Source organism: Linepithema humile, chromosome 7 (genome assembly GCF_040581485.1).
Source record: "Linepithema humile isolate Giens D197 chromosome 7, Lhum_UNIL_v1.0, whole genome shotgun sequence".
Lineage (NCBI taxonomy): Eukaryota > Metazoa > Arthropoda > Insecta > Hymenoptera > Formicidae > Linepithema > Linepithema humile.
This window is the reverse complement of record NC_090134.1, coordinates 21,044,408-21,072,372: the sequence shown is the minus strand read 5'-3', so window position 1 is coordinate 21,072,372 and position 27,965 is coordinate 21,044,408. Positions and strand designations below refer to the sequence as shown.

The window sequence follows — 27,965 nt, the reverse complement described above, 5'->3', positions numbered from 1 at the left end:
TTTTCTATCTGTGCAATATATCGTTATACGATACGATAACATTCACTTTAAATATCGATAAAAGCATCGATAAAATATTAATATTTTACAATGTTCCATCGAAGACAAATTTTTATCGTAAAAGTATTTTTTCAGCACTCAATAATTATCGTATAAAATTTTATTAATTAATTTATAATACTATTACGTTATATTGGTGTTTTTATAATGTAAAAAAACACGACAGATGTCTCAATGTTCCGTCCGCGTTTTCTCTTATCCAGATAGATCTCTCTCCGTGTTTCGTTGGTATGTGTCGAGCAGTACCAAAATCTCCGAATCCCACGACGGATAACGGAGAATATCCCGAACATAGTTGCATACGCAAATCCTTTTGTCCACCGGACGATCGGCGGTGTGATCCATGGAACCGTCCGGCGAATCCATGGACATTCCGGCGGAATTTCGTAACCAGCTTAGCGTGAGCTACGCGAGGAGAGACGGCAACAACCGAGATGTTGGGAAAGGAGCAGAAGCGACTGCGATTGCATAAAGACCGGGGGAAAAGAAAGAAAAATACAAGCCACGGTTCGTATCGCTCTAAAGACGGTCATAGAGCCTCGTTAGTATTCCTCAGCCTCTATCGAGATGTCAACCGACGGCGATTTGGCATTCAAGCCAGCGTCCCGCTGCCGTAATCTCGTCGAACGCGAAATAGATTCCGTTTCATCTTGCGCAATCAATCTTGATTGAGACTTTAACGTTGGAAAACGACGGTAACGCCGTACACTGGCGTTCGAGGGACGCGAATTTCCCGCGACGCCGTCGACGACGAAAGGAACGGCGCGACATAACGCGGCGACAGATGAGCGAAATAAGCAAAGCGACCTGGTCTTTTTGTATCGGATTTAATCGTCTTTACGGATTTTAATATCGAATCACGCAGCGACGCGGGAAAAGGACGGAAGCGTAGCTGAAATGCGAAGCGTTGAAAAGTCGCGGTTTATGGAAATATTTTTCCAAGGAGATGGCACGTTTAAGCGCGAGCAACAGATTATTCTTCGGCGATTCGCTTATTCCGCTGAATATTTCTATTTCGTTGCACGAATATTGATTTACGTACGCGAAAGATGAGTAAGGTATTATCTCTTACGTTTCACCTTTGCGGTGAGCCAGCTCGGAGAATTAAATTTCAAATACGTTGCGTAGGCTTTGTTGGATTTGGAAGCAGCAGAAAAGCCTAGCCGACTTTTCGCAACTATTGCGCTACACTTTTGATCGGCTCAGCAGCTGAGCAGAGAACGGATTCGCACACAAGTCGGCGGTAGAAGAGACAGTCTCAGAACGTGCCTGCGTAATCTTGGTCGCGAGATGAAAGGATTTGCAGAGATAGATAGAACTTGGCGCAAACTGTTATATCATCTGGCTGATAAATAATCCACGTCAGCATCGCGCAGACAATTCATAAACTACGTAACGTTACGATTCATCGTACAACTGTGGATATCTCCGATCGTGTACCGAAGCGAGAAACACTCGAGAAATATTCGTTCCGAGGAAAAACGAGATTGCATCGATCAGATATACATCGCGACGGCGCGAATTATTTTCTCGTCCCTTCGCGATGAGCGCGTTGCGTAATCAATGAAACCGATATCTCGACGCCTCGCGCAACGAAATGTCAATGGATCGCTTTTCTCTCTAGCGAAACGCTCCACAAGTATAAATACCAACCTAGCTCCGGCATACCTGCGGGCCTTTTATTCTCTTAGCGAGTATACAGCTACGGTGCGCCGTACGTCTGATGAGTTATTGCGCCCTATCGGCCGCGGACAATGGAGCCGGGGCTCGGAGTTGTATACGTCTCGAGTGATGGAAACGATCGAGGCGATAGCGAAGGTAGACGGACAGATAATTAGGTGGAAACTCGGCGTTGGATCACCAAGGAATACCATTGCCGTAAAGAAATGACGGCACGTCAGTCACTCAATCGGACATGAATAATGTCAGCGTTCTTATAGAATTACGTCGCGATAAACCGAGATTTTTCCACCTTCCATTATTATCGGTGAATGTTTTCACATTCCACGTATTATCCCGGCTTCAACGCGTCACGATTTACATTCTATCCTCGAAATCACACGCCGGTTCCGGATGCCTATCTACCGTAGAATCGAAATCGTCTCGCTGACCTTTCGCGGAAGGCACAGGACGAGGACGACAACGACGACGACGACGACGACGAACCGCTCTGCGTTATCCGGTATAATCGCGACCACGTTTTCGGCTGCCATAAATCTCATTATCGCGACGGTGCCGTGTCAAGCGCGCGCCGCCGCGTTATAGTTTTTCTTTCCGCTCTTTTTGCTGGTTTCGTTCAGCGCGCCCGGAATCTCGACCGGACGTAGGACATATACACATATACCAGTCCCGCCCTCCTCTTTCCCTCGCGCACAACGCCGTTTCTGCGTCCGCAGAAAGAAACTGCGCCCGGCGAAGATTCGTCTTTCTCGTCCGGCGCGCTGCCGTCGCTATCGCATTATCTCCGTTCGAAACTCGAGCCCATTCTCGGCGACAGCGCCTGGCACAAAGGCATCTCGCGTTCCGCCGCTGGTAATTACCAACCGAGACTAAGACGAGATTTTTGTCCACGCCGCGAAGACTCGCCGACAAACACGATGCATGCCGCGAGAAGGAGAGAGGTTCCTCGCTGCACGCGCAGAAAAAAATTTCTTTGAGCTTGAACCGCTTAATCGCTTCGCAGATGCTTATCGCTCGGTCGAGGAATGAAAATTGGCTGATGACATTTACGCCGTCTATCGGTGTAGCGTTAGCATTTTTGTGATTGACGCGGTTTTGTGGAAACGGCACAATACAAATCGATTTGACGTCGCGACTCTAACAGACATTTCTCCGAGAAACTCGATTGCTCTGCAAAGCTATGATGCATAGAAGTACGTAAGAAAAGGTGCGAATAGTGCTTCTATTCCATCATAAAATCTTCAGCCTCGCGGAAAACGTACTTTCTGTTTTGCCGCTTTGTACGTTTCCGTCCGGTTCCAGATGGAAGGAACATGCGTCAGAAATTCGCGGAAATTTCTCACCGTTATTCAACGGGAATGCAGTTTTATTGGGCAGCGAAGCACAAACGGATCGCGCTTTTATCGGGAGAAAGGACTTTAAGCTGGCGCGCAAAATGTATTTGTTCCCATTGGCACAAATCGCGGCGGCTTATCAGCCTTCTATAATGTGAACCTCTAACTGCGTGCGTGTGAAAATCAGCGAATATTCATATTTCTCAATTGATAGAATAAAAAGACAAATCTGAAATAGTTGAAAATAACGCGAGTATTTCGCATAGCATTTATAATAAAATGTAAATTTAAAAAATATATATAATGACCGTATAGTCAAGATTTCTTCTTATTCCAATACAATATATAATCACGTCGCATCACATTCTTGCTCAAAGCCGTTTGTTTAAATGAATAATAATTTTGCTTCTCGCACCTCGCCACCGTCAACTCGCACCTTTGTGTTTTTCCAAGTTTTGCGGCCGGCAAACTTTTAGCCTCGCGTTCACGACTCCGTGATACTTTTGCAGCCGATACTTCTGTGCACTCGGATACACGTCCTGCCTTCTATGCATTGTACTCATTGACACCACCCTGTGAATCCGAGTGTCTTTTCGACGCGCCTGCTTCTCGCTCGGTCGTTCACGTAGTCCGACGAGGTTAATCACTATTTGACCTAATTTTATTCTCGCTTCTTAATGCGCCTCGGAGAATAATGGAGACTTTAACGTCATATCAGGCCGACTGCCTTTCGGTAATTCTCCCCTGCGGGGAGAATCCTAATGCCAGCCGCTCGATTCAGGGATTTCGAGAGATAACGAGCGCGCGAATGACGATTAGGGATTGTCTTCGGTCTCCACCTTCTAGTTGTTCTCCCCCTTCCGTTCGAAGAAGAGCTTTAATTGCAATTAGTCAGCCATGAGTCGTTCCGGTTCGGCCTGGTTCGAATCGCAAAGCTTTAACCCTTCGCGGAAACTTCTCTTCATTTGAATATGAATACTGATCCATTTTCTTTCACATACACATATGTTATCTGTGTACCTTTGCGAAATAATTCGGGAGAAAACAATAGTCCAATGATATCAATAGATAATATTTCCACGAAATGTATATGTATTTATATTTTACTATGCCGTACGCTATTAGACGTTTGAATATTTTCTGATCACGCTTCAATGACTTGGTAGTATGTGTTTCAATCAAGCGTTACATGAATGAATCGTATTAAGAATTATTCGGCGCACCGTCGCGGAAGTTCCTTGTATCAATCTTCTTCGTACATCCAGAATTCGCTGATTCGTCCTACGTGCACATTTTTTTCGAAGAGGGTGCACATGCTCGCTTTCGAGGCCCGCCAATTAAATTCTCAGTGTAGCTTATCGAGATGCTTCGACGATGGCCGCGAGCGAAAGGGTACGCGTCGAGGTTGGTTTATTCCTGGCGGCGTAAGAAGAGGAAGAAATAGAAGTAGAAGAACAAGAAGACGAAGAAGACAGCGACGGGAAGCACAGGACGAGGAAGGGAGTAAGGGCTCGCTCGGCTGCATGGAGAGAGTCTTAGAGATGAGGTCAACGTTCCGCGGAGGTGCATTGCCTCGAGGACGAGGGGAAAGGGAATAAAGGGTCCGAGCAGCAGGCAGTGACCAAGGACGAGCGCGAGCGGGGAGAGCGGTACGGTACGGAAAGATAGTTAAAGCGAAGCAAAGGAGGTAGACTCGATCGAGAGAGCGAGAGAGGCGAATGGGATCAGACGAGGAAGAAGCGGGAGAAGAAGACGATGAGACAGAGAAAGAAGGATAGAGACACGGCTGGTGGAGAACCAGCAAGGCTAGCACGGCAGGTGCAGCGCGCGAGGATGCAACATTACGAGGATGTGAATTCCCATAATTACACCTGGATCGTCGAGTTACGATTTCGATATGTTTCGTGCACGAGAGAAAACGCACTTCCTTACGATAGGAATTTCTTTGCACCGTTGCAACGGACATTTCTACGAGTTACGCGAAGATAAATGAGAAATATACGTGTGCGAAACCGATATCAACGAATTATACGACACAAATAAAAGACGGGAGAATATATTTTCTTCCGTTTGCGTGTGATTTCTCCGGCCCGATCATAATGCCTCTGCGATACGATAGTTTCCTTAATCAAATAATTTCGCAAGCAGTACCAAGATATAATTTCTAATAAACTTCGCCAGACATCGTCGCATTTCCGTCAAGAGAATTGCCGAGTACATTGGCGCACTGATGCACACGTTGAATTTGCATACTACTACAATCCAATTCGAGGCCATGTCATCCGAAAGGACATAATATCTCCACGTACGGGAAAATCCATCTTAATCCAAATCCCTAAGTCCGGTCTTTCGGGAACCGCCTCTTTTTACCGGCGCTCTCGCCCGTTAATTAAATTTCGTTTACTGCTGCGCGCTACACAGTTCTTCACAATTAACGGGATCCTGTTTTTACGGCGCGCGCGCGCGCACGCGCAGAGTTATATCAACCGTACGTACGATTCCGCGGACAATTTTATCGCAGCGGTGATCTCGATTCTCGTTTACGACCATTCGCATATTGCCTTCGCGGTTCGGCGTATAATTCCACGGCGACGATAGCCGGTCACAATATGCGCACAATGCAGCGAGCGAGTATGCAGCGGCCGATGAAAAAGGATCACCGCGGATATGGGCATAAATCAGCATTACATAAATTAACGGAGTACCACTTTCTCTTCGCATAGCGACGACACCCACACGCGCGTGTGCGCGACGTCGGACGGTGCTATCGAGAATCGGCTGCGTCGATCTTGTCGCGTGAATAGTTCCGCACAACGCTCATCAACCGCCAGCAATTGCGTATTGCTCGTAGAAATAGCGCAATATTTCGAGAGATTATCATCGGCATTTTCGGCGAAATTTCGGAACGCTATTGTTTTCGAAATCGGTTCTAATTAATTTTTTTATTTCCTTTCAACTAAACTGAGAGAACAACAGATTTTATCCGCGTCATTTATTCACTTAATTAATTACTTTTAATCGTGAAGTTTGGAATTTCATAAATTTTATGGTACACGCAATTATTAAATATTGTGAGCCAACCACCGACGTAATTAACGAACTGTTAATTAGTTAGAAACATCGTAAATTAATTATTTAACAATATATATATTTTAGAAAAGCATTTTGAACAAAGCCGGTGTATCGATGAATTAAACGAAAGAGTAAATCACAAGTTATAGTAAAATTTCGTCAGAACGGAACATCAATCTCTCATGATCGGTTTACTTCGTAATTTATCGACTCGACTATTTACAATGTATCGGATAACTCGCTAATATGTGTGGCATCTTTTAGATTCCGAAATAAATTACGCAAGATTGAGCACGGACGTTAAATAACGGTTCAACGACGTCTGCCCGATTTTAACAGATTCAAATTAAAGGATCGACTATATGGTATAATAATCTCCCGCATGGAGCTTGTCACCTCCTGCAACTATTCCCCAATGCGATTTAGAACTTCCGCGAATATACATAACTCTTGCAGCAAGCATCGGTAGACATATACCCTCTCTCTTATTTCATATAACAGCTGTCATACGATACCTGCATACCTTCCGCTTACAACTTCGCATTCTGAAAGATGTTCGGCATCTCCGTTTGTGAATAACACGTAGGAATTCTGAAATAGCGACGCACGAAGCTCTATTTGTTATTATTTAGAATAATACCTGCATTCATACGTTGCATCGGCTTCCTGTCGACCTAAATGTACACCTTCACGCAGGAAGTGATGCAAGTGCTTCATACACAATTAGTGGTACACAATTCAATGCACGGTTCAAATAACTTTGCACGAAAATTGGATTGCAAAATATACTTATCCTATACACGAGTTTACATTTGTTTATGGCACAAACAAAGTGAGAATCGCGTATAAACGACACAGAGGGAAGCGGAACGACAGAACCTCAGACATAATCGCTCTACAGGATCGAAGTAAGATCCCCTCGAGACGCCAACGTTCCATAAACCTACTTCCTGCTAAAATAATACCATCCTCTCCCGCGACAGGGATGCGCGACGACACCAAAAGGAGGAACTGGAGCGTCTCTAGTGACAGTAATTTGAAGCGACAGGGTTCCAATTAAAGCTCTTTAGAGATAGAGGTTGGGAGTGGCGGAAAGCAGCTCCTTCCCGCCGCCGCCGCCGGCGAACAATGTCAAATTCAGCGTTCACTGCAGCTACGCTCGGTCTGGATTTATATGCCGCCTTATTATAGATGTGCTTCGATTGAACTTAACATGACTGATTCAACATTGCTACTGTCGTCACACGCCGGAAGCGCGCATCTCTTACAATTTCCTCTGCCGAATATTATTTAATTTTAACAAGCGGCTTACATACAACATCGTAATAATCACTTGATTCAGAAATTCATTCAAGAAACTAATTATTTGCGCAGAGTATTTCTTAAAAATGTACTTAAGCCACGAGAAACGCATCTCAATGGATCGGCAATAGATTATCGCGCGAGAGATTGTCGAATGAAATAATGAGAGAAATTGACACCATTCGTGCGATTACGAAAAATTATGGGCGGCATAATGTTTGATAAATTTCATATTTATACGACTTACACGCGCGCGGCATTCCATTACGAATGCATTAATAATCAGCGAGGCGCGACGGGAGATTGTCAATGAAATTACGATAGCTATTTCACGGATATCGGCGGCGATGCACGTAGGCGCGATAAGTCTCCTCCAGTCTGACATCACTCTTCTGGGACAAAGAGCAGTCGCAAATGGAGGAACTCATGTGGACTCAACCCAGACAAATATTGAATCTTACATAACCTGCTTAGATTCACGATGATTTTCTTCCGCACAAAAACGTCTTAGCCCTCTCGCATAAACGCGCACGCTGCTCGATCGTTAACGACACGGATTCACACACTCATAGGACGTTATTACGTAAAATACTTTGAAGAAAGGCAAGAAAATAGGGAGGTAAACTTGCTGAGAATAAAAAATTAATCTTTCTTAACTTTTCGTGCTTTGAAGAGATTTTCTATTAAATACTTTGAAATATAATAAAAGAGGTGAAAAGATTTTCTAATAAAACCAAAAATATCGATACGTCGCATCAATCGGCGCTCTTGATGTTTACTGACATATTACGTATTCCGCAACCGGTCGCTTTCCCAACACGCGCCCGTGAGCCGATTCTAATTATTCTCGACCGATACCCGAGTGTGAGATATACGAGTGTCAGTTAATGTAGGAGCACCTACATGCATCTTTCATCGCCGCGATTGGTCAATGAACTGAGTAACTCGTGAATGAACAGCGGGATTTATCGCGCCCGGAATCTGCGGGCACACTGACAAATTCCCCCGTCAAGCCGAGGCGAGAGATAAACGTGGCCTACGAGTCGTACGAATGCTTGACGGAATAACAACAAAGAGCTTATTAGCGGGAATACTTACGAAACGCCAGTGCAGCCTAGCTAAGCTCGTTAAGACGAATTAGCGGCAAAATGGTCAGACCTCGAGCTAATAGGCAGCGACTGCCGATGTCAAAACGTCAACCGCGAGGACTCGCGAGATCGTCGGTGATTTGTCCTCCGTAAGACGAATCTGATCTATTTTCGTCTGTCTAACCGTTGACGGCAATGTGACAGTTGCTTCTCACGTAAAAATAAAACGTTGCACCGATTTGTGTGCCTCAGTACACGCATACATGAGAAATTAATCTAATTAGTCCAATAATTGTCTTCCTTCAAGTACGAAGAAGAAATAATTGGTGTACAAAATAAATATTTTCTAATATTGTTAATGAACGTTTAAAGAATAATGCTATTAAAATTAAAAATTATAAAAGTATTTCTCGAAATAATCGAGGCACAGGATGGAACAAAATAAAATTAAAAGAAAATACATAGTGACGATGGACAAGCGAACGACTGCGAGCACTTTGTTTTGGCCGCATTTTCTCGAAGTTGTCGGAGAGAATCGCGGCGAATACCGTGGAGTCTACTGGTTACTTGCGCTACTGCAGCAATCCACTGTAAGAACGTGGAAAATAGATGGAACACTTCCGGACGAACAAATAAGAACGCCGAGGACGGTAACGAGCCCGCGAGTTCTCCGCTAATAAGATTCGTCTGGCCTCGCGATAACCGCGCTTTTAGAAAATCCATAAATAACTTGGCAGAGAACGTGTAAAGTAGCTATGCGATTATTCATCACGAAAACAGAAAGCAAGAGAAAACAATTTCCACTCGCGGTAAAAGAAAAAAAAAAAGAACTATCTTCCGGCGCGAAACGTGACTTCACTGCATTTATTAATCTCCGTGTTTTCTGATCGCAACAATACGATCCTAATCACCGCGGCGAACGATACGTTTAACCTTGCGGAAAATCACTCTGAAGTGGCTTGTCACTCTCCCGTCCTCTTTCGCCAACCCTCACACTGTCGCCTAAGTTACGCACAACAGGCGGTGCAGGCGTTATAATCCGGGCTTTTGAATGCGTGTAGAGCGAAGTTTCCATGAGAAGTTTAAATTTTAATTAGAAAGTTATGCGATTTTGAGGGTCAAATAGGAAAACTTTCGCGAACTTGTGCTAGTCGACATCCCGCTTTTGCGGGCTTTCTGCTGTTTACAAGCTCCGTGCCCTTCTAAGGTCAAATTTATCACGCAACAATCTGGTCACCTTATACTCGTTACCAGGCGTATTTTAAACAATAGCAAGCTGCACTTTACGACGAGGCGACGCTCGACCGTCTTTTTCTAACTTTATCTTGCCAACGATTTAATGACGCCGGTGAAATCCCGTTTTCATTACGTTTAGCAGCCGGATGAGAAAACCCGTCTCGCGGAAGTGGCCGACATATCAATTTAATTACGAATTAGAGCACAGACGTTGGCTTGGCATAAAAACACTCAAGAAATGTTGAGTAATTAAAATGAAGAAAGATTAAAAAAGAATCGTTGTCAAGCGGTGAAAAAATATATAAATATCTCAAAAAGTTATCTTGAGAGACTCAACTATGGCGATGGTACAGTCTGAGTCTTAAAGAGCTCGAATCAGACGAAGAAGGCGTGAAACTTTACGTCTTGCATCGAAACTTTGATTTCCCCGGTTTTATTTTTAGTTTGACTTTTGAAATGTTCCATTTTCTGGAAAGTACTGCCGAGTTGAATCATGACCTTTAAATTCTAATCTAGTAAAGTAAATGATGATGATAAAACCGTTATCTTTTTCGGTCAGTGAAATATTCCAAAGAATGTCTTATCAAAATGTCTACGTTTTTTTTTACCTTGATCGTTATTAAGGAGTAGCCATCGTCTAAAAAGTCACGAAACCGGTTCGGATCACTTCGATTGACAATGAGTCATCGCACGAGGATTCTCAAGTCGCCGACGTTGCTTGCCCCCAGTTTCTTGTTCTATGAGCATAAGATAGAAAGAAATTAACAGAGAACAATAAAAAGAAAAGAAATTGGAATAAAAATGCACAAATATATAGAGAGGCCGCTGTTGCTTCTCACAATTTACACGATGTACACTATCGTCCGTGCACATACATATACTAAATATCATTATCTTCCGTGCAGATATGATATATGTACATAGATAGATTGATAGCCGATTCGAATTATGGTTTACGGTTTAAATTATCAGACAAATCGTATTTCGGTCGTTTTCTATCGCACGCATTATCATTGTTCTCCGTTACTCTCTTATCCTCTCGTCGATACGCAATTATTCATTTCGGAGAATTGTTTGCACGATCAAACAGAAACTTATATATATAGCTTTGCGAATTTGCTTTATATATATATATATACATACTGTACATCCATGCGATTATTCGCGCGAATATTTAAACGGTTACGTTACGTTACATGTATGCGCCGATATGCGGTGTATGATAATTGATAACCCTCCTTCTCGCGCTTCGGCGAACGAGTCGATTGCCGACTCGAGTTTACCTTCCGGTGTGCTCTATTGAGTTGCCGCAATTTCGGTTCTACATCCGTGGATCATTAATTACGAACGCTTCGCGATTACTATAGGCATTGCAGAGAAACGACCGGACGTTATTGTGAAAAGAAACGACGATTCTATGCGCGGTTGTTGATCGCCTATAGATTACAGTATTAATAAAATAATATATTTGCGCTGAGATACAAATACGCACGCAATAAAGGAAAACACATTTAACAAAATTAAATTTTGCATCGTTATAAATGTAATCAGTCAAATTAAATGGTATTTATAAATTATAAAATGTGATTACTGATCAAACATTGGGTTTTTTAATTTGCAGATACCGAGTCGTTTAATTAAATCTGCATTTTAATTATTTTAATTATTTTAATTATTGCAATTAAAGATTTTTATTTGAGTTTCATCTAAAACGGCAGTGAACGTAATTTGTATCCTACTGCACAGTCTTTATTATTCATTTAAAATTTAAGAAGTTAAACTCAGTCCTCCAGCTATACACATCGCACGACAAACGGCGGATTAATCTCTTTGTGTGGCATACAAAAAGAACAATCGCTATATCACGTTCGGTCACTTTTATAAATTCTTCGTGCTCGAGCTTAAATGTTCGAGGAGGATGATCTTGCATTTCGATCAAACGAAGCGAGCAACTGCAGTAGCAGCGCGAAAAGAATGACGCGCGTGTGTGTGTTGCGTAGAAACGAAATTGCCTTCGAGGGGATCAGCGGCCACAATGGCGAGGAAGTTTTTCGTAGAAGGTCCGAATAAAGGGCGAGAGTTTATAAGAGAAGCGCACCCGACGGAGCGGGAGAAAGCGGCGCCTCTTCAGGCGGTCGTTCCCGGGCAGAACGAAGTACATAATTTTTTGAAAAGATGGCGGAATTCAATGTTACGGGGTGTACATTGTGTCTGAAAACGCGACGGCTGCAAGGTGGGCGCCTCGGTTAAGAGGTGGTGCGCATCTCGCTCCTACCTGCGCCGCTCGGATCGCGAAGAAAGTAGTAGCCGATAAAACTGGTTTGACGGGTATCGAGACCGCGCGTCCAGTCACTCCGCAGGACGTCTCGTGTTTGGCCGAGTCTCGCTCCTCGGCGCGCACCACCGGCATCAACAGCGCTCGTCTCCAGCCGGCATCACCACCACCACCACCACCACCAGCGTCATCATTACCCGTGGCTTTAACACGGACATTCGCATCGACGCGGGCCATTATTGTTACGAACGCTGCTCTCTCTCCGTCGCCATTCACGCCATGCACCTCTCTCCGATCGTGGCAACGTCATTCCCGAGAAGCGCGTCGCGTCACGCAAACAGGTTTTTTTTAAAGACCCGCTCGCACGTCTCGATGAAATTGATCTGTGATACAGTCGCGAGATCGGAGGGGAACTCGCCGGAGCGGAGAGGATTCTTTATCCGCCGACACGATGATAAAACGCACATAATTCGGCGCGAAAGCTCGCACGATTAAATCGAAATTGCGGATCCCACGTCTGCCCGGCCGTCTGTTCAGACGCGAATTAGAGGCGAGCCGCGATTTAAGTTCGTTTGAATTCACATCGCCTCGATAAATTTTATAATTAGCCGAAATGGAACGCTTTGTTTTAGCCCCGTTGGATCCATAGAAATCGCGATGTAATGAGAGAAATTCAAGGGACTCAATTACGAGCCTTTCAGCTCTAATCATATCGCGACGCGACTTTCGCGACGTTTCTCAATTTCCTGCGCTTTGTGCGAATTCGATGAAGCGGCAATATCGACAATCTCTGCGGACCGCGGCAAAAACACGGTATAGCTCGATAATTAGACGGCGGCGTATCTACTTAATCAAATCGCATTTATCTGCGGCGACGCGCTTCAGCGTCGTTGTCGCGAGATCTCGGTTTTCAGGACGGAGCCGGTTCGCGCGCATCCGCCGCGCAGAGACAGGTAGATGATAAACCATGCCGAGTGAGAACGACGATTATATCGCGTTACGGCGAAAGTTAATGACGCCTATTAGTCGCGCGTTAATCGGCCGCGTCATAGCCGTTTCGCGTATGCGACGTGTCTCGGGACGAAACGACGGCCCGGCGTCTTCGTGCACGCGGCCGTGCTGCGATTGATTTACGGCCTCTACTAATCAGGCTTCGGCGATTATTTCTAATAACAAGCGGCGCGAAATAATTTCGAGGCAGGATTCGTCGGCCGTGCCTGTCGCGACCTATTGCGAGAAAGATCCGTGAATAATTGCACGACCCACGCTCATTCGTCGCGTAATTACGCGCTTCTTGCGGCTAAACTTAATCACCTCATTTGCACACCCACGACATACGTTAATCTATAACGCGCAATGTAGTACATCGCGTGGTGATTTATGTCTTACGATACGATCGATCGCGCACTGTCATCTGCAAGCGGGCTTTCGTCAAGTCGCTCGAAACGGCAGATTGCAATTATACGATTTTATCGTAACGTTCATCGGAATGCGCGCGAAACGGATATCTCTAATCAATTCCTAACTTTTTTTAATCATAAATCTAGATTTTTTTTTTTTTAAGCAGCGGAGAAAACGAAACAGTCTAATATGCAACGCTGTCACGTTCTGTTTGTGAAAAAGAAATATATGATACCGCTGGCACATTTGCAGACCGGATGAACTAACAAACAGAGTGTGCGGGCGTACCAGCCGTCGAGAGGGAATGTCAGAAGCATCTCACAGTATTTAATTCGTTTACGAAGGAGAAAGTATAGCGACGACCACCGCGATGCAGCGGATTAGCGGTACAGGAAGCCGAAAGGTCAAGAGATAGTTCGCCACGCGGAGGTTTCCATCAGTTTTGCAACTACAAAGGCATCATTGTCTGAGAACTCAAATTTCAACCCCGTACCTTCGGGATTTCTCCGTCGTCTCTCTCTTCAACTATGTACACCAACTGTACAACACATCAGTTTACGTCTATCGTGAGCATAGCTGTTTGATTATAATTTATACAGACACCGCGATAAAATATATCGATGTGCGCCGCGCAACGATTAATTGACAGCGCATACAATGATTTAAGCACATTGATTAATATCTAATGCCACAGCATATTACGGCGCTGTGATTGAATTAATATTTGATATGATATTTATTATTAACGCGCGCCGCTCGGCAATTATGGGTTAAGCGCTATCTGATCGCGCCGGAATAGAAAGATATGCTTAAGATACGATTTACGATTACGACCGCGTATTTCGGGAAAAGACCGTACTTCATCACCGATGCTGCGGTGATCCTTTTTTATTCTACTCCCCGGAGCCTATTACATCGAAGCGACTACATTCTATTAAGCTTAAGCGCGTATTTTTGGCCGGCTCCTCGTACAGATAATGCAATTCCGTTTTTTCTCTCGCGCTCATAAATAAACGTCGCGCGCGCGCGCGCGCGTAGGAGATAAATATTGCAGTCACGCTCTATCGGTGAGAAAGAGCGCTGTGCCAGACAGAGGATACCACTAACCAATGGCGACTTACGGCAACATATACACCTCGTCTAATCACCGCGAAGGGGGGAAAAAAAATTCCAAGACTCACCGACGATTCCCACAGTTTCCCTCGCGCGAGCATCTGCCGCAGAAAAGACTCGCACATACTACTACAAATATAATACACGCATGTATTGCGCGCGTACGCGCGCTCTGCCGCGGTGTTAGTCGGCGCATTCTGACTAAAGTGCACTTCAGCGAGGAGCGCACTCGTACAACATCGCCCTTCTCCTCCTCTCTGCCCTCCCACCCGCCCGCCCCCCTTCATCCCTCCCCGGGAATCCCGGGTACACATTAGCCGCGGCTGCACCGCGGTCGGCGCTCCGCGTTCAAGGCGGTGCAAATTTGCAACGTGTCGGCGCATCGCGACGCAGCCGAGCGTGGTGTCATTGCTTAGCCACCGTGGCGCATCGAGAAGAGCGAGAAAGAGAACGCGCGCGGAAGGGGCGAGAGAAACGGAAAGATCGAGACGACCAAGTTGGCCGGTCGGTTGGTCGATCGGTCGGTTGTTCAGCGACTATGTCTTCGCTTATCGTCCCGTCTACATCTAATCAGCGACAAAGATGCATTGTTGCAGTACGTCTGACGAATCACGCAACGAGGCTCTACATATCCGTCCATCTCTCTCTCTTTCCCTTCCCCTTCGGTTTTCCTCTGCCTGCAGCACTAATCCGCAATGCGACCGATGTGCGCCCTTATCTCGCCTCGCATGATACAAACAACCGATCGGTTTCGTAACACGCGGCTCGTAACGTCCGATAGAACATCGTGTACGGGAAGTGGAGATATATATATATAATTACTACTACTTGTACGATACATTAACGACTGACGTTGTGTTGTGAATAAAAATTGTCGGAAAATGTCTCGGCTTCCAGTGTCGAATAGAATCGAGACTGGAATAGGAAGGAATATAAAGACGGTAAAATCGAGTGATGTCTGCGAACAAGAGGGTACTTCGTGGGATAAGAAAGCCCGAGGGTGGAATACCTAAGCGGAAGATGAACTCGAGACTCGACGAAGAAACCTGCTGAGTAAGCGCCGCAGTTGCTGATTCATGATTTTGTTAGATTGTTTCTAGAAAATTATTCATTATCGAGTGTCGTGTCTAGCGGAATTACACGAGTTTGATATGAAGCGTATTTATATTAGATTCGAAAAGTTTCTATCAAAACGGACGAAGATGTATCGTAAAACTATCAGCAAAATGCAATAAGTCGGCAATGCGATAAGTCGATAGAATCCTATTGAAAACGTCGGGCGGAATATTAACGTTACTATAAAAGGATACAACTACGCGGGCGAATCTACGTGAAAGTTTGCGAGCGAATACTTTCCATTTCAATCTGGGGCTGTATGCAGCAAAGTTCTACTTTGAAGAGTTTTATATCGGCGAACCTTAAAAGTAAGCACCGCGGTGGGAAGCTGAGAGCTCTTTGTAGAAAGTAGCATAGAGTGAAAACTAGCCGCGAGCATGAGTCGGTTCGGACGATGTGGCCAGTCTATTATGAAATTTTCAAGTCCAGAACATGTTCGAAATTTTCGTTTTTCTACATCGTTAATTTACGCGAGCGTTTATCTTGCTCGAAATTGTGTTAAAGACTTTTAAAATTTTTTTTTACATTTTCGCAATTCGTACAGAAATGATGTAAGCACTTTGCTGCATAAGCAGAGTTAATGAAAATGGTGCCATTTCTCCCGTTCAATTCGATTATAAAAACCTTTATTAATCTTAGCTTCGTCATTCATTAGCATTAACAAGATAATAAATTTTTATGTTAAGTGCGCTGTAAGACTAAAAGAAGAAGACGTGCAATGCGCAATTAATTTTCCAATGAATAAAACGTCTACTTTATTGAGCTTCAATGTAATATTCGAACAAGGATGAATCTAGATGCATGATTTATATTAAGAAAGAACTGCTGATTATCAAAGAGAGAAGATAAAACGGAGACGGATGAAGAACAACTGCAGGCTTATAAATTCTAACGCAATGGCATGTAATTTGCATGTCCCGACTGTCTATCCAATTTCTCTCTCTCGGGCAAGAATAGTTAAAAGCATCCGGACTCTAATTTGATCGTATCGTCTTTTCCTGATTGACGCGAGATTACCTAGACGCGAAAGTTTTTAACCTTAGAATCCGCACTGTCGCATCAGTTGTGTCGAGAAGCACAAAAATATTTTCTATTCTTGTTTTAAGTGAATTTATCAATCAAATACTTCGTGATCTCTCTCGTAAGAATTTACAAAGTAAAAGTTTTCAATAAAATATTCTTTTTTTAATTCACCATTAAATTTAGTAAAATGATTTTAATACAATATAATTTAAATAAGACAAAACAATATAAATTAGAAACAATAAATTTTCTCAAACAAACAAAAAACATCGTAATGTTCCAAATGCGTTTTTACATTATAATAAAAATAAATGTTTAATTTTCCAGGTGCAACATCAGGATTCGCAGAGCCACTCCGAAGAGAAGCGATACAAATTGTTACAAACGTGACTGGAAATACAGAATAGCCGTACGTTTGTGATGTGTTATTAAAAGAGGGTCACGCGAAAATATTTACTCTGCGCTGCGCGATGAACTGATGCAACAGAATAGAGAGACAAGGCGGAAAGATGATATAATCCGATAAATTTCCGACGTCACATGGTAAAGATCAACTTAAGAAATTTGCACTTCAAAGCGCGTCCGCGCTTTTCAAACCTGCGAACGCCAAGGCCGCACGTCGACTGGAAGATGTACGGTGCGGATATCGCTGTGTTTGCACGATATTATCCGGCTATTAATCAGGATTGCACCGAGGGTCCCGCGGTAGAAGGAAAACACGTGCCTTCTTCACTTTAATTCGTATTACCTGGTTCCACCAACACGAACGTGCCATAATGCAAATTATTCATCACCATTCATCACGGAAAATCGCGAGTTTGTGATTTAACCCGTGAAAAGATATTGTGAAACATGAAAAATCGTTATCCGCGATCCGACTTACAGCCGGGAAATTCCAGGCGGACACGCGAAATATTAACAAAGAGGACAACTTTTTGTGGAAGTAGAGGAATTCTTGGTGGAATTTAGTTCTCAATGATTATGAATTAATCAAGAAAATTATACAATACATCTAGTGCCTCACTCAAGTTTTTCCACTGCGCCCAGGTTAAGAGCAAAAAAACTTGTTCTTTCAAGAAAAAAATACGCAATATTCATTTTACGTTTGCACAACATCACGCAATTAAACACAGTGAGAAGTCATATTTTTAAAGCAGAAAAAAGTTAAAAAAATACAAGCAAAAATGCATAAATAAAATAAAAAAATGCGATTTTACAAATGCAGTTAATCCGCATGTGATTATTCCACCATGAAATACGAATGCATTGCATCTGAAGCAGAATTAATTTTCCAGCGTTTATAAATACACTACAGCGAATACATATATAGAGTGTCTGCATTACATACCCGGCAGGCTTTATGACTCTCATCTTACAAAAGAACGGCGCCGTCCTCTGTGCCGCACGAAGAGCGTGTCTCTTTTTTGCAACAATGACTCACCTGAAACATAAACAAGGAAGGTGGGTTCGTTAGCCGGCGGCGTTTTTTCTGATGACGACACAAGAGAGATTGATTTAATGTCATACCACCATCTCCCGACAAATCATTTCCGGCTCTACTATCACGTGTCACAAGAAGCCGTGTCGTAAAATATATTACACACGGCGAGCAAATCGGTCATCCCGATCAGATTTGATATCAGCTCGTTAGCGCAGTTAAAGGTCTCTTATGAGCGGAATTATCGGGATTGGTGTTCTACAAGTCGGAAATGTGTCATAGAGAAAGAAGGATCACCCGTGTTGCTGTAACTATTGCGCCATAGATACGAACGCGTCATGTTCGCCGCCACCTTGATATTAACATCGACAAGTTAATGCCTATCTTAATGACAGTGCGATCTGCCCCTGAGGAGAAATCATAATGAGGTGCGATAATGCGATGTGAGATAACTTGTTGAATTTTCTTTACATATACATATGTACAATAAAACGCAACCTGTTAAAATAGCACGGTTTATTTTTTAATTGCTTACCTTCGCGAAATTGTATATATTTCTACAAATTAAAGTCGCTATGATTTGCATTACGAAAAGCGGATGGCAGATAAGAAAATTAATAATTGTGCTTAGAAACCGGTGCCACAATGCAAATACTTCGCTGCGGTATCTAGCGATTTCTCATCGGTATTTATGAAGCGTAATACGCAAAGAACGTTCACGAACGTTAGCTCGGTATCGTGCACTACATCCATTACAATGCTCCTCCGTGGTTCTCGGCCGCGCGTTCTCGCACACGGTTCAGCACATGCGTTCGCCGCGCTGAAAGTATATGTCGAGGGTCGTATATTTGAATAATATTACGTATGTCCACACCGGGCCGAACATCCGTGTACGGGCGATATTTATGATTTACTTTGTAACATTACCACGACCGCGCGTTTCACTTTCTAATTGCAAAAGAAGAGTTATTCATGTCGTGAGAGTCATTTAATATACGCGAAATATTAATTAAATACAAGCCGCGTGAAACAGCCGATAAGTCACGCGGGCCGCGTGAAACTTATGCAGATAAAAAAAACCGTAATATCTTTATGCCGCGTGCAGAGAAACAACCGTTTTTTCTCCTCCCCTCCCCTTCCAGCTGACCCCTCTCTCTCTGTAGGGATCTCGTTATATCACAATGTAGCGAGTTTATTCGCTCGCGCGCGGGTTACCGCTCTCGGGGTCTCGGAAGATAAGAGGATCAAGGCATCAAGCTTTAATCGAATTTCAGGCAGAATTAGTAGAATAATCCGTCAAGTTATATGACTTATCCGTATTTTTACTATGTTCAAGCGAGTTCCCTAGGTCTCGGCTTAAGACTTTAGCGAAACCGAGTTCGAGCGCTTGAAGCTGCCTGCTCAATCCGCATATAGCGCATCCGCGCGCCATGAAAATCAAACGTATCCGGTACTCCTGTCGAGCTGGCACCCCCGCCTTGCACAAATAAAAAAATCAATAGCGCAAAATTATAAGCTATTTATGAGCTTTCACATTCCGCAAATTCAAATTTTTGAGCTCGTCACGCTGAGCATGAATTTAATGTTTTTCGTGGAGGGGGCTGAGTCGATATTATCAGCCCCCCCCCCCACGATTTAAAAATAAAAATGTTGGATCAATCTTAGCGGTAGAATTAAGAGCTATTTATGAGCTTTTGAACTAATATAGTTTCGATTTTTCGATATCGACTCAGCCCCCCCACGAAAAACATTAAATTCATGCTCAGCGTGCCGAACTCAAAAATTTGAATTTGCGGAATATGAAAGCTCATAAATAGCTTATAATTTTGCGCTATTGGTTTTTTTATTTGTGCAAAGTGGGGGGGGGGGGGGGGTCAGCTCGACAGAGATGTATCAGGTTTAATCGACTGCTGCAGGCAAGATCGAGCAGGAGTGATTATTTAGACGTGATTATTTGCGGCGCGTGCAACTCTCGGATTAATTCACGCGCGCCGCATTATTGCAGTGCGTTATCATCGACACATGAGAGAATTTGCATGGATCGTAATTAATTTCAGACTCGGGATATCGAGAGCGATTATAATCAACTCGCCAAAAATACGTCGTACCGAGAGGATCATATCTATATAATCTATCGCATTTATACTCGCAACCCCTGTTACGATTGCACAATCTCTTGAATCTTGCGACAAATCACTGGAGGAACTAAATTCGTTGAATAATAATAATTTAATCGCATGATCGAATGATGGTCGAAGCTTTGTTTTAACCCGAATCATTATTCACGATGCAAGCGATTCTGAACGGGGCCAAATTTCGATGGTAATCTAGCTAATCTTGCGTGACCTTTTTCGTAATTATCATTCGCGTTTACATGATCGCTGACAGCAACACGCGAGCGCACAACATCATAATTAATTATACTTGAAACACTGGGTTTATCGTCGATTAAAACGACGAGTCGTGTCAACAATTTAAACTCGGTCGGAAACAAATGAAAGATTAATGACTTATCGTTATATTTGTTCTACCTCAAATTAATGAATGTCAGCAGACTTAATGATCCGTCACGCGAGAATCCATATTTTATCGTAACTGTAATGCATTTTGTGAAATAATATCATTCGCAAGTCTCGGATGTCACCATGAAACTTCGACTCGCACGGTGAAGTAAATGTTACACAAACACGATTTGATCGGCAGTTTTCGAATCTCGCGTGGAGAATTTTATTGCGCCGATCATACGTGAATGCCGAATCATTTACACGCCATAATTGAAATTACCCGACTCCCGATTGCAGCGAATTAGCGTACCCAAGCGAGATTATCAAATCGCATTTCCATCGACACGCGATAATAGCCGTGTACGCTGTGATTAATTTTAACTACAACCATCGAGTGCTTGCTTGTAATGACGGCGTCGGCGCTGAAACGATGATCTAGATCGATGATCCCGCCGACACCGCCGGAAGTGTCCGCGCGCACACCCTGCACGAATGATCGATGCACGTATCCCTTTTCACCTAGCGTCCGAATCTCGCCGGAATAACTATTATTTGCTTAAACGGTCTTCACCGCATACCGAGGTAATGCATCAAACGATTAAACGCGTTAAGCTCCCGCGCTAGATTGGGAAAATCTGCATTTAGGTTTTCTGCCCGGTGTCACAGAGATAATTTATCGTTCGTGATTTATACCAACGTATTGCCGGAGGTCGCGCGCAACAGTTCCAAGTCGTTTATCCTGCAATTTTCTTGCCGACAAGCGATATGACGCAAACTTTTAACGTCAAATTAGCGCTCTGTTATCGTACGTTAATTACAAAGTCGCCGACGTTGTCGTGCTTTCGCTGAACAATATGTCAGGAAGTTCATCATGTTGCGAGATAGATATATATTGTATATATAGTTTGAAATAACAGTAACTGCTCGACGCGAAGAGGAACACGCGCGAGGGGCATTATAAATCGTTCGTTTTACTTAATGGTTGATTTGATTCATGAATCTCGTCTTTCCCCGCGCGCGAGAAACGCCGATTGACGCTCGTTGCGGAATCGTTATCGTCGCCGATGTGTTTCCTTGTTCATTCCGGAAACGTCATAAACTTTTAACGATCGCATAATGAAACCGCACGCTACCCAGTCTTCCCTCAGCAACCATTGAAGCTATGCTACACCAGCGTGTGCATACATCCTGTTTCGCCAGAATTTACTGACCAAAACTCGCAAGAACAACCGGCGGGGTTTATAATTTGGTCCACAAAGGGAACGGGAAGTTCGTTGACTCGATTCACGGTTCTAAATGTACGCGCGTGTCGGAAAATCAATACTTTTAACGTTGGTCAACTCTAATCTTAACTAAACCATTATCAAAATTCGATCGTAGCGATAGAATTTTGTATCGTAAATAACGCAGAGTTACAAAATTTTCGATACTATAAAATACGGAACTGTTTAAGTTACGAGTTGCAGACTTTTGTGATTATTTTCAGCGCAAGACTCTCCTTCTTTCTCTCTTTCTCTCCTTCGTCTCTGTTCCGCTTCCGATAATGGCACGCCGTCGCATGGGATAAGGGTTTAACTTTTTGGTATTTACGGAGGCACCCGATTTACGCCGCCGTAAACTAGGACATCCCGAGCCGTACAACTTGGACAGATACGCGATAAAGTCTGCTCGGGACCGGCTTCGCTCACCTCGAGGTTATCAACACCCTCACTCCAGGCCGGCTCTCTCTAACGGCCGGACGTTCAATTATTTATTTAGTCTATCTTATCAGAAGAAAGACGATGCGCGCACGAATCCGCCATCGTCGTGAGCTTCGTTCTTTCCAGCGAAGAGGAAACAAACCGAAATAGGCAGCACGAATCGAAAGACATTACTCAAACGAAATTGCTCTAGATATACACGAGAAAAGCTAATTTTAATCCGATAAGAAATCGCAATCGCTTAACCGTCTCGACATCGACAATTTTGTACAACTTCATTTTTCAGCTGGCAATCATGTTACAAACCATTAATATAATTATATATATTTAACCTATAAACTTATTCGTGAAATGCTACGGAGATCAAACTTTCTAATTCATGTTCTGATAAATTGGTTTTAAAAAATCTAAAAAATTTTCGTTGATGGAGAGCAGATTAGATCGGGTACAAGCATACCCGCAAACGCCAGAACTCACGATAGCATGCTTCGCGTCGGTCTCGTCGTGCACGAAAAAGAGCATCGCTAACGACGTGGTTCGACCTGCACGTCCGGTAGTTCGCTCGTCCTCGAAACCCGTTCCGTCTCGCGAGCGAGCGGATGATCGCTCGCCGGGGGGTCGGCCTTAACGATCCGTAGAGCGTGGCGGCTAACGTCATGCCCGTTTACACCCATAACTGTCGTTAGGCGCGAAAGCGTGGGTGATCCACGTGTGCCGGTCGGTCCTCGCGCACCGGTCGTCTCATCGTCGGATCTCGTTTCGCGGAGACTCGCACTCACACGTATACACACGTGAGACACATGGGAAGAAGATGAGAAGTTAATCTCACGTGAGACACCTCCTCTGGAGTTCGCCGAAGGCCGAATCGAAAACGGGTGCCGAAAGGTCGGGGATCACTCGCGACTCTCGTATCACGCGCCCAGATGAAATTTCAATAAAGCGACGCGCGGTTCGACTGCTCAACTTCACCCTGAACTTCACTTGTGCAAGCGGCGCCGCATGACGAAATTCGCCAAGATAAACGTGTGCTAAATCCAGCCAAGTCAGAAATTGAAAACTTATGCCAAATTTTTTTGTCCAACTATTGCCAAAAAATTCGCAATGTTCAAATTGATATTAATGCTTGAATTCAACTTTCCAATTACGATGGGCGTTGCCCATCTTTGATGCAACATCCGGTTAAAGAATGTCAAAAGAACAGATGGTGTCGCAGAATGGACATGTTGCGTATCTTTCGCAATATGTAAGAGGTTTCTTTTATAGATGCGTGAGAACAAGAAGAAAATTGCAAAATGAGAGTTTCACCAACTGTCTTAAAGTCGAAAATTCTTAAACAAGAAAGGTCAATGCTAGAAACGAATGTCGGGAGGAAAAAGAATGAAAGCAACAGACTTTCATAACGTTTCAAGCAGAAAACTTTCTCAATGTAAATCGAATTCAATCTAAAAAATACAAACTAGAAGCGTTGATGTACCTGAAGTGTCTATTAAGCTTGGAAATAAATGTCGTAAATTTATAACCAACAAAGAGTCAGATAATGTAATGTAAAAGAGCGCGTCAAAGAATTTAGGGATAAAACTTATATAAAGATAAAAAGAGAGATCCGCATACATAGTAAAGATTTTAAGGCGGAATAGCGATCAAAGTTTTTGTCCGAGTTAGAGACGCCGCTCTAAATTGTATAAGTGAAAAATCAATTTTTTTACGAGAAAGAAACTAAATGTTGGAAAAATCATAAAAAATTTTCCGCCGTATGTAAACTCCCGCTGCAGATCTTACTAGGCAAAACGTTGGACTCGTCGAACAGATCCCATCGATCGTTCATAAATTTTACGACGCATACGTGGTGTTCGCGGCACTAAATAAAGCCAACTTTTCTACATCGTCGTTGAACTTGCATCGTACGCGTTGCAATTTTGAAACTTTATGTACAACGATGAGGATCGCCTTTCGGAGTTTACGGGTGACACCGAGCAGTCTTGGAGGTAAATATCTCCACACCTGGCGAAACATTATAAAGAAAATGCGACGGTATGTCAGCCGCAAAATGAAACACAATAAATAGTTAAAAATATATTTAAGACTTAGTGCGGCTTCCTTGAGATTATTTCTAATTTACTTAGCTCTCGAGTCTCTTCGATTGTAACAATAAACTTAAAAATATTAACAATACTGATAACTTTCTCAACGTTTCAACTTTTATTCGTTCGTTTTTTTTCACTTAAATTATAAATCTTTAATAAAATGTGCAGGCAAAAATTTTAATAACAGACTTATAAATATATTATATAAGTACCAAGCTTCCGCGCGTGCGTCAAATCTACTTAATTCTGTCAGCATATCTCACACAGCAGTCATTTATCTGTTTTTTTTTCCTCTGGTAAAGCATCATCGTTACTTTCCCTCAATTACATACTTGCATGCTAAAAATAAATTTCAATATTTCTGTAAATGATTTACCTAACTGTGCTCGCAGAATATAGCATTCGGACGAAAGTGACTCGGCGCCGACGTTGTAAAAGCGAAGTTGCGGAATTTCATGTTGAAGAAGAAAAAGCGGGAAATTTATATACCTTGTTTATATCTCTGAGGAGGTGACCCGAAGCTCCCTTATGCGTCGTCACTCGTGGCCGTTAAGACTAGAATGCGCCGCGTCGTTTCACTCGAGTTTCAGGGTTTATTGTCTCGGGTCTGTTCGATGCTCCGCACCGCCGAGTATTCTTTGACTTTAAAGCGCGATTAAAGCGCAGCCGCGACGTAGTCCGCAGATTCGCAGAAACGTCGAAAGCACGAATTTCATTAACGTCACTGACGGTCTCGAGATCCGCGCCTTATGAATTACTGCGCTCGACTATGATGTAGCTCGTCGTCCGCCGTAAAACGCAGGAAATACTATACCTTTTGTACCGTTCGCCAGCACCTCCTTACGGCGATTAAATATAAAACAGCTTCCCCGCAGGCTGAATTATGACTTTGAACCATTGTGCGTCGAGTGCTCGGCGCTTCGCGCATAAAAGCAAAATTGCCACCAAGTCGATTCTAATGCATTCATTCGCGAAAAAATATTAAGCAAGGCAGCTCGCTCCAGCGTACGTTATTTCAAATAATTCCTGTTTAAATTTTTTAATGTCATTACATTCATGTCATTATGGCGAAAGTGGTCTATAATAATCTAATTTATAAACTGTTTGAAAAATGTTTGCAAATTTGCGTTTTCCGGTTTACTCTCGTATTTGCACTTTACGACAACCGTGACATATTCTCGTTATCGTTTGCGGCATTTCACGCAGCTGTCACGAGATATACGAGTAGCGTCGCTTTTACGACTCGTCGTAAGAATTTACAGGCGTAAGGTGTGCAGCGGGAATATTCGAATGTGGGTGGATTCTCATTTTATTGTTCTTTTATCGGACAATAATGAGTGGCTCGGTTAAATCCGCTATCAATCAATATGTCTGCTTGACTTGTGTATCTTTAAACGCAGATAAATATATCAATATTGTATTCTAGCAAAAATTTGTAAATATATTTCCTTGCTAAAATATTATTCTTATTAAATAAAAAGACAAAAAATTCTTAGAGATGGCATTAATAAAGACTTATTAGTGCGACGTATATAGGCCTGAACACGTGCCAACCGGTATTTTCGACAAATGCACTTCAATACGAGAACAGATGCTATGTTGTCGTATAGGTGACGTTTGAAGGAACAGATTTACGCTGATTCGAGGATTCAGAAGCTTGTTAGGACAAGCCGAGTCATGATATTACCCGTTAAGCTTCCCGTTTGCATATTACATGGGCGAACGCATTTATAGTCGTACATCAAACGTGAGACGAGAACCGTCACGAAGACCTTGCAGGTGGATGTTCCCGGACTTGCCATCCCGACAGGATGGATGGCCTCAACGTTTGCACAGAGCGACACCGTATATAGCGTTTAAGCGATTGTATTTATGGTGGCATTTCTCGCCGAAGAAGCACCGACGGCCGGCGCGCGCGCTCGTCAAGATGAACGAGTGTATATCGTCGAAATAGACACGTTTGCGTCCAGTCACTGCGCGACGATATTATCCGTTACCGGCAACGCGACAAGTACGCGTAACGTTTGCCCGTAATGGCGCATTCAATGCATGACGACTCATCGTATGAAGCCGCAGGGACGAGAGAACATCTTGCCGCCGAGGCAGACGCAGTTGCACCGAGTTGTGTCCGCTGAGAGAGGCAAGATATAAAGCCCAGCGTGTTTACGTTGGCGATACACCAACTTTGCGACAGTAAAACCTAGCAAGCGCGCAACCCTTGTCATACATCTGCATGCATCGCGCGTCGCAGACCGTGGCGGCCGAATGCATGCATTAGTAATGCTTTACGACGCGGTATGCAAAGTTCGTGAGCGCTATAACGATGAATGTCGCACTATAATGCGCGCGGATAGAACGGTCGAACGATAATTCGGCGGAAGTTACGAGTTGACAAGCAACACGACGAGAAGTGGCTAAAAATTTTATTTCATTGAGTATTGTACTTTCGCGTTTCACGCTTCGCACTTCTGTAACAACCGCGTATATTAATTCTTATCAGTGCATACATGGATGAATGGAGTACGTCGGACAAATACTTCTGCCGGATTATCTACGTGGCGTTTCGTTCGCATCAACGAGCAATGCATTGGTAATGCATGATGTGTCAGCAAAGGCTTGCACTGACGGACGCGACGGACGTATCGCAACGCTTGTTATAGCGGGATGACGCCCAGCGGATGATGCAGATGCAGCGATGGTTGTCATAATACTGGCACTGAACGACAAACTGGAAACAGGGTAATATAGCTACTAATATATCTCCCAACCGCCCTACGAAACCCTCAGGGCTTTCATAACTTCCGTCCGTTCGTTCCCTTAGCGTCCCGCATCGATGGGATGACCCGTCAAAGTGCGGAAGGTTTATTATGACGATACAGTCAACGCTCGTATATCACGGTATGTCATTAAATAATAATCTCATGTTAATAAATATAGTCTGACAGATTTGTGTAAACGCGAGTGTCAAAACCTTGCTACGCTTTTATAGATTGTGTGACAAGAAAGAATAATAGTCAGAGCCAAATGTGCGAAGTCAGCACACGGACATAAAAATTCCGTAGCTCCGATTAGAGAGAGATTCTATGTCGAAGAATTTTTATGTCGAGATGCTAACCTTACACACAAGAAAACGTGAGAGACTCCAGTTCCGTTTTCATATATTTTCGAGATTTAATTCGCGCAGAATTGCAGGAAAATCGCAGGAAACATCACCTGCCATATCATCGTTCTATCCGACATTAATGTTCAAATTGATAATTATCGTGACTGATATTCGTGCCTGCGAAGAGGGCGGTAGGCTTCTAGTGCGCTGTCAGTCAGTCAATGCACTTCTTCCGCGTCAGCTGTTTATAATCGTATTACCGCAACACGGCCGGCAATTTCACCTGTCAGAGCTAGCGCGTATAGACATAATGGGAATCGCTGGGATCACCCTTATTATTCGCAGCGGATTGATTACTAATTAACATAGTATCCGACGCGGGAATGCGAATGCGCGCGGAATCACGTGAATGCACCTCCAGAGAGCATCGAAATGA

At 43.5% G+C, this 27,965-nt stretch overlaps 1 protein-coding gene across 7 annotated transcripts in view; it reads right to left on the bottom strand.

Annotated features, from left to right (window-relative positions):
* The window catches only part of kug (kugelei), a 290,315-nt gene that overhangs the window by 207,195 nt on the left and 55,155 nt on the right, over positions 1–27,965 (bottom strand). For all 7 annotated transcript variants that reach the window (XM_012360691.2, XM_067358937.1, XM_067358936.1 and 4 more), the window contains one exon: positions 10,381–10,509. The gene's annotated coding sequence lies outside the window, so the exon portion shown is untranslated. The remainder of the gene's footprint in view (positions 1–10,380; positions 10,510–27,965) is intronic.